General features: G+C 39.7%; 2 non-coding genes across 2 annotated transcripts; both read left to right on the top strand.

Moving 5' to 3' along the window:
- Positions 1–1,077: 1,077 nt before the first annotated feature.
- On the top strand, positions 1,078–1,150 carry TRNAM-CAU (transfer RNA methionine (anticodon CAU)). The gene has a single exon. It is a non-coding gene; the product is annotated as a tRNA-Met (tRNA).
- A 2,637-nt stretch (positions 1,151–3,787) lies between these two features.
- Positions 3,788–3,859, top strand: TRNAE-CUC (transfer RNA glutamic acid (anticodon CUC)). The gene has a single exon. It is a non-coding gene; the product is annotated as a tRNA-Glu (tRNA).
- The last annotated feature ends 4,288 nt before the right edge of the window (positions 3,860–8,147 follow it).

Below are 8,147 nucleotides of genomic sequence, written 5' to 3'. Positions count from 1 at the left end.
AATATGAAAATATCAATATTTAGAGCAGAATAAAATTATGAAAATCAGTGCGGAAATATCCAAGAACATTAAAGAGGTTGTCCACAACTTTTACATTGATGGCTTATCCTTAGGATAGGTCATCAATGTCTGAACTGCTGGGGCCCGACACACCGACATCCCTGCCGATCAGCTTTTATCGGTAGCGGCGGCCCGAAATACTTTCTTGCGGAGCTGGCCATATATTTGTAGTGGCCGGGGCTTGGTACTGCACAACCATCTCCCATTCAAATCAATAGGAGGCGGATGTGCAATACCTCGCGGCAGTCGCTATAAGTAGACATCCAGCTCTGCAAGTAAGTACTTCCATCCAGGGGCCGTTGCTGATACCGATAACAGCTGATCATACTAAGACCTCGTTCAGATGTCTGTTTTGTGTTTTATTTATGTTTTTTCAGAGCACCTATCCAATTTATTTGATGAGCCTTTTCACATGCATGTTTTTTGTCTTTTTGCACACCATCATTACACCAATAAGGACCAAGGCATATGATTTTAATCCATTTTGGAGTAAAATCAACAATTCACATCAATAGCTCCCTGAATAAAGAAACTGACATCTTACTGATGTCTTACATGTTTCATCCTAGTTCTGTCTGTTTTTCACTGCCCAATGGTTAAGAGAAGCTTGGACACTTTCATCCTATGTTTTTTATTGTGTAATAGAAAATCAGGTGCTACACTAAAGGTAAAAAAAAAATTAGAAACACGGACCTGAAAACAAATGAAAATCCGAAATTAAAACCACTGATCAAAATGGATGTGTGAATGAGGCCTAATACGCAGAAGTTGGAGGAAAGGTGATGTTCATTTCTTGGGGTTTTTGAACCTCTTTTTGTAATGAATATTTTGCTTTCAGAAGTTCTTGAACTAACAGCTGCTTTTTGTCTCCACTTTCAGCTGGTCTTTACATATTCAATTTGGTGAGTTTTATGACAAATGTGGTAAGAGTTTTTGAGGTCACTTTTTTCCCCCATGGTATTCTTGCTTCGGTGCATGTGCTGTAGTTAACGGCCACCAAGGTCTCAGTGTTAAGTTGCCTCGTTAGCGCAGTAGGTAGCGCGTCAGTCTCATAATCTGAAGGTCGTGAGTTCGATCCTCACATGGGGCAAAGGAAGCTTTAATTTTTTTTTCTTTCCTTTTTTAAAGTCATCAATCAATTGTAAACATTTCAAGAAATGGAAAGCCCATTTAAATTGTTTTACACCTTGATAGATAGAAAATTATTTTCAAACTTTGAAGGACCTGAGGTTAAGTTTCTATATTTAGCTGGTACCGTGTTTCGCTGCAGTAGTCCTACACATAATTTGTTTCCAGTAAACTAGAAACTGTTTTAAGCTTTTGGCATAATTAAACATATATGACACTGAAAGTTTGGTGTTTGCGTCTAGTGCTTCATTTTTACAGTGATACGATTGTGAGTGCAGAGCTGTTGAGTGGAGATGAGTGGCGTTCATGTCCTGCGCTAAATGCTGACTTCTCCTGGGAGCCTGTTGCAACGCTCGAAGAGAGAGAATTTTGGAATAAAGTTCAGGTCGTGTACCAGGACCTGAACTTCCACAGGTCTGCTCATCCCTACTGTTGAGTGGCAACCCTGCCCTGAGAGCCCTGTTGGAGAAACCCAATACACCTGCATTTTACATATGTAGGTATTAAAGGGTTTTTCCCCCAAACAAAAGTTGATTTTAATCAATACATCGTGGAATAATAATAAATTCCACAATTGGATGATTAAATAAAATGTTCCTGTGCTGAGAACAGGGCTGTGGAGTCGGAGCCCATCTTGGTGGAGTCGGAGTCAGTATAAAATGGACCAACTGCGACTCCTAAAATATAAAACAAATTGGTCACAGTAATTCAATGCAGTTTGTGAGGAATATTTTTTCATAAGAATTTGGGAAAGTTATGAAATGTCCTATAAATCTCTGTCCTATTCCTGATCTAAGGGTCTAGACTTTTAGCTGAGATGAATCTGTGCTACAGTAAATTTATCACTTAAACATGAGCCAAGTATGAGGGAGTCTGAGTCGTGGAGTCGGAGTTGGAGTCAGTGTCATGGAAATTGAGGAGTCGGAATCGGAGGTTTCGCTTACTGACTCCACAGCCCTGGCTGAGGTAATCTTATAAATGTGCCCCTACTGTGTACTGTGTAATGGCTGTGTCTGACTGTACAGGGACATGTACAGGAACATGGTCTGATCATACCACATCTCCTGGGCAGGGGAGGAAGCAAAAGATTAAACAGACATTACAACATGGGATCGCAGCTGATTATTTTTGTGAGGTAAAACATTTCCCTTTATGTTTTTAAACAATATTTTACCTCAAAGAAAGAATCAGCTGTGATCCCGTGCTGTAATGTCTGTAAACTCTTTTGCCTCCTCCCCTGCCCAGGAGATGTGGTATGATCAGACCATGTTCCTGTACGGTCAGACACAGCCATTACACAGTACACAGCAGGGGCACATTTATAAGATTATCTCAGCACAGGAACATTTTATTAGTTGTGGAACTTATTATTATTCCAAGATCTATTGATTAAAATCAACTATTGTTCTTGGGAAAAACCCTTTAATGCATTAAATTCATACATGAATAAACACAAATTTTACCAGTTTTTGCCTGGGTGTATGTCTGTTTATTATTCCATCTTTTGGAACTTTTTTAAGCGCTGTGCTTCTTTTTATATGTTAAATCTAAAATGTACTAAATTTGTTCCTTGCTGCACTAAACGTCCCCACAAATCCTGAGGAGGGCGAGTACAGTTTGGTTGTGTTACTCTGTGTATGCCAGAAGAGTACCTATCAGGTGCTCGGGAAAGCTGAGAGACATGTGGGCAAGTGTGTGACCCAGTGACTTATCAAAAGGGCGAGTGGTGGCAGTGAAAAGTGTGGTGTGGGTGTGAGAACTCGCTGTGAGGTGCACTTTGCGCATTGTCAGCCTATTGCAATAGATGAGTGCAGGCTCGGACTGGCCTGCAGGAGAAGAGGAGAATCCTCCGGTGGGCCCCCATGTGGGATGGGCTCTCCACTCAACCTATATAAGAAATAGATGGCACAATACATTTGTTTCACTATGTTCAGACAAGGGCATCATCTCAACATTCATGTAACAAACTACCCCATTTATCATTATATAGAAAAATAAGTACATTTGTGAGTGAGGATAATGTGATATTTGCATGTAGCTGAGCTGTGGGCCCCCAGAATCAATGTCACCCCAGTCCGGCACTGGGTGAATGGACAAGTGAGTGTGGGAAGCAAAGTCACTCTTTATAGTAGCATCCGAGGCAGGTGGATTGTGACGAGTCAGTGGAGGCGGTGTTCCTGACAAATTGGTGGCCGCATAGTGCTGCTCATGACATGTCTTTTTTCTTACCACTTTTTCATCAATAAAAATGTTGAAACCAAAGAGGTAATGAAAGCCCAGTAAGCATTAATGCTATCATTTGCAAATTTCCAGAGTCTATATCAACCACCTGTTTTTTTTTATATAAATAGTACAAATGCACAATATTTGCCAATTGTGCGCACCTAACAGGTATATGCATTGCTTATGTCATCAGCGCCGCTCGCCTCCAAATGTAAAATCAAGTGGCACTAGACAACGCTGTAAACATTTCCACCAGTTTTCTGTTGGATCACTCCAGCTTTCTATGAGGGTTTAGCCTATTTGAGACTGCCATTATAGTACTACATAATTGGTTAGACAGAGACCTAGAAGGGCATCTTCACCTATGTAGGCAGTTTCCCTGGTGGTCTAGTGGTTAGGATTCGGCGCTCTCACCGCCGCGGCCCGGGTTCGATTCCCGGTCAGGGAACGTCCATTTTTTTTTTTTTACACTAACAAGTTGGTTTATCTTGAGCTAATAATTAGCGTTAGGTAAATTTTGTAACATGGTCTCGCAAACTAGGCCACGACCCCTTTCCTCAAGAGTCACATCCACTTTCCATTAGGCCACACCCTCTTCTCAAACCACACAGAAAAGGGGTCTTAAACATGGGGTAAATTATATTTGATAACTTTAGAGAGTTGCTTTTTTTTCCTTTGTGTCACATTTATTATAGATTTATTTCACACGTTGCATAAATAGTGTATTTTTTTTTTAATTCTCCATGTTTTCTGAAGGTATACGCAACAAACTACGTAATAACAATCTCCTCTGGTTATTTCATTTTTGCTTAATTTTTTATGCATTTTCCTTCATTATTTGATGCATTTTTTGGTGCAGATTTGACGCAGAGTTTTTAATGTGTTTTTTTTATTCTACACAAAAACTTTGATTCTGCACTTAAAACAGCAACTGAGTTTTTTTTTACATGGGCTTTTTTTCAGGTGCCACATAGAAGCTCATAGAGAAAAAAAGCGTCCTTAGTTGCACAGCGGTCAGGAGTATTCATGAAATCACATCCACTTTGCTTGGACAGTTTAATGCAGCAGAATATCGGAGCAAAAAAAAATGCAATAGAAAAAATGCAGCATTTACATTACATTTAAACATGGTCTAAATGTCCAAGCAAAGTGAGTGATTTCAGAAAACCATCTAACCACATTGTGTCCCGGCTTTTGTGCTGTTTTTCTCTAGGCTTCTATTTAGAGCCTGGAAAAAAATGTATCTCGTGCCACCTATTGGAATCAGCAATCCTAAAGGTCAATATCAACCCTTTAACAAGCCTTGCCACATGATTTAAGATAAAAGCCAAACCAGACACTCCATTTGCAGACATTTTTTTTCGGTGGTTTTGCCCCTCATCAGTGCTAAGTTTCCCTATGCCAGCTTCATGCTATCCACAAGGAGAAATTATCTACTTACTGTTAGTGGCCTCTCACCCAGCCAAATCAGATCCGCTGCTTAGCACTGATGAGGAGCAAATACCCCAATCCACATGTCTGCAAATGAAGTATCTAATTTATACAATGTGATTTTCATGATTTTTTTTGGGATATTCTGTCTCTCAATGTTAAAATTAACCTACTCTTAAAATTATAGACTGTTCATGTCTTTGTCAGTGGTAAAACTTACAAAAACAGCAAGGGATCAAATAATTATTTCCTTCACTGTATGGAGAACACATAGGTAGCACTAGCAGTGCAAATTACCATCGAATCCATTATTCCATAACCCCATGTTGTTGGCAGGCGTTTTATCTGCCACTTCCTCCCTCCCAGTGGTGGTCTCAGAAAGGACTACACTTACTCATTTCCTATCGGCGTCTCAACTTATGCCCCAATAAGAATTTAGATATTAGCAAGTACCCCCTTAAGATTCCATCAGATTTATAGGGGTTTTAATGCATCATTATCTGACACAAAACTCTCTTTTATGGAGCATTGGGAACAAGATATAAATCAAACACTATTTCTCTGGAGAGAAGGTATCGTTGGTGGAAAACCCTTATTATGGGACGCAATCAAGTCTTCCTTGTTGAAAGTTTAATTACATTATTACGCAGGGTCTATCATTTACCTGTCTTCATACAATATATAGTACAGCTTCTCCAGACTGTTTTCGAGGATGTAATGAGAGGGGGATATATTACATATTTGTTGGACGTGCCAAGCTGTCCGCTCACCTTGGTGAAATGTCCAAATACCGCTGGAGACTGTTCGTAACCAACAATTGGCTTTTGAGTTCTTTGTGTTCTTGTTGGGGGACAAACCTCTGGGAGTTAATAACCCCACAGATAAATTAATACAATTCTGCTCAATGGTGACCAGAATTTTGAAAAAAATTAGCCAACAAAACTGAGAGCATTTTTATAGGATATGGAATCCGGTGATAGAAAACTCTTCCTTCCGCAAACCACTAATTAACTTTCCCATTAACACTTATGTCGTTAGTCCACTTCCCCCATTTTACTTTTCTTACTGTGAGCAGCACTAGACAACCCTGTAAACATTTCCACCAGTTTTCTTTTGGATCACTCCAGCTTTCTATGTGGACTCCACTTGTCTAATTACCCTATTTGAGCCGGCCATTACAGTGCTGCACAATTGGTTAGGCTGAGACCTGGAAGGGCATCTTCAGTTTTGAAGACATTTTCCCTGGTAGTCTAGTGGTTAGGATTTGGTGCTCTCACCGCCGTGGCCTGTGTTTGATTCACGGTCAGGAAATATCAACATTTTGATTGTCAAGTTTACAAGTTGGCTTACTTTGAGTTAACAATTAGCACTAAATTTTGTTATATGGTCTCGAAAGCTAGGCCACGACCCTTTCCTCGAGAATCACAACCACTTTCCATTAGGCCACAACCACTTTCCATTAGGCCACACCCACTTTCCATTAGGCCACACCTCTTCCCAAACATCCCAGAAAAAGGGTTTTTAGCTTGCAATAAACATGGGGCAAATTATCTTTGATAATTTTAGAGTGTTTCTTTCTTACTTTGCATCAGTCATTATAGATTTGTTTCACACGTTGTGTAAATGCTGTGGTATTTATTATTCTGCACTTTTTTGCAGGTGTCTGCATCAAACTACGAAATAACAATTTTGTATGATTATTTAATCTTTCCTACATTTCTTTATGCGTTTCCTCCTTATTTTATACAGGAAAAAGATATATCTTTGTACCGTGTTAGCTTGTAGATAGAAAAATATTAAGATTTGAGAGTCCTCAGTGGTTGATGCCTTTTAATGGCTAACTGAAAAGATGGTAACAAATTGCAAGCTTTCGAGACTACTCGAGTCTCTTCATCAGGCATAGAATCTTATCTAATATCTTATCTTACTATGCCTGATGAAGAGACCTGAGTAGTCTCGAAAGCTTGCTATTTGTTACCATGTTTTCAGTAAGTCCATGGCCCCACTATCAGTATTTGATCAGTATTTTTCTCAGGAGTGGCTGCCAAAAGGAGGAGTGGGTGATAAATGCAGAATTGGTGACTTGTTTCTATTATACCTTTTTTCTGATTGTTCCTCACCTGGTTTTGGCTCCCACTCCTGAGAAAAAGTACTGACCGAATACTGATAGTGGGGCTGTAGCCTTACGCGTATATCCTTTTCAACATTCTACATTTCTTACTGTGAGCGGCACTAGACAACCCTATAAACCTTCCCACCAGTTTTCTGTTGGATCACTCCAGCTTTCTATGTGGTCTCCACTTGTCTATTTGAGCCTACCATTATAGTGCTGTACAACTGGTAAAGTCGAGACCTGGAAGGGCATCTAAAAGTGAGCAGACAGTTACCCTGGTGGTCTAGAGGTTAGGATTTGGTGCTCTCACCGCTGCAGCCCAGGTTCGATTCCCGGTCAGGGAATATCAACATTTTGATTGTCAAGATTACAAGTTTGCTTACTTTGAGCTAATAATTAGCACTAAATTTTGTTACATGGTCCCACAAGAAAGGTCACTACCTTTTTCTCGACAGGCACGCCCACTCTCATTTAGGCCACGCCCACTTTCCATTAGACCACACCCACTTTCCATTAGGCCACACCTCTTCCCAAACATCCCAGAAAAAGGGTCTTTTCCTCATAATAAACATGGGGCAAATTATCTTTGATAGTTTTAGAGTGTTCTTTTTCTTACTTTGCATCAGTCATTATAGATTTGTTTCACACGTTGTGTAATTGCTGTGGTATTTATTATTCTGCACTTTTTTGCAGGTGTCTGCATCAAACTACGAAATAACAACTTTGTATGATTATTTCATCTCTCCTACATTTCTTTATGCGTTTCCTCCTTATTTTATACAGGAAAAAGTTATATGTTTGTACCATGTTAGCTTGTAGATAGAAAAATATTAAGATTTGAGAGTCCTCAGTGGTTGATGCCTTTTAATGGCTAACTGAAAAGATGGTAACAAATTGCAAGCTTTCGAGACTACTCGAGTCTCTTCATCAGGCATAGAATCTTATCTAATATCTTATCTTACTATGCCTGATGAAGAGACCTGAGTAGTCTCGAAAGCTTGCTATTTGTTACTATCTTTTCAGTAAATCCACGGCCCCACTATCAGTATTTGGTCAGTATTGTTTCTCAGGAGTGGGAGACAAAACCAGGAGTGGGTGATAACTGCAGAATTGGTGACTTGTTTCTATTATACCTTTTCTCTGATTGTTCCTTACCTGGTTTTGGCCCCCACTCCTGAGAAAAAATACTGAT

The sequence above is a fragment of the Phyllobates terribilis genome, unplaced genomic scaffold, assembly GCF_046119375.1.
Source record: "Phyllobates terribilis strain yellow unplaced genomic scaffold, ASM4611937v1 Scaffold_11__3_contigs__length_659146591, whole genome shotgun sequence".
NCBI classification, from domain to species: domain Eukaryota; kingdom Metazoa; phylum Chordata; class Amphibia; order Anura; family Dendrobatidae; genus Phyllobates; species Phyllobates terribilis.
This window is presented reverse-complemented; position numbering and strand designations above follow the sequence as displayed.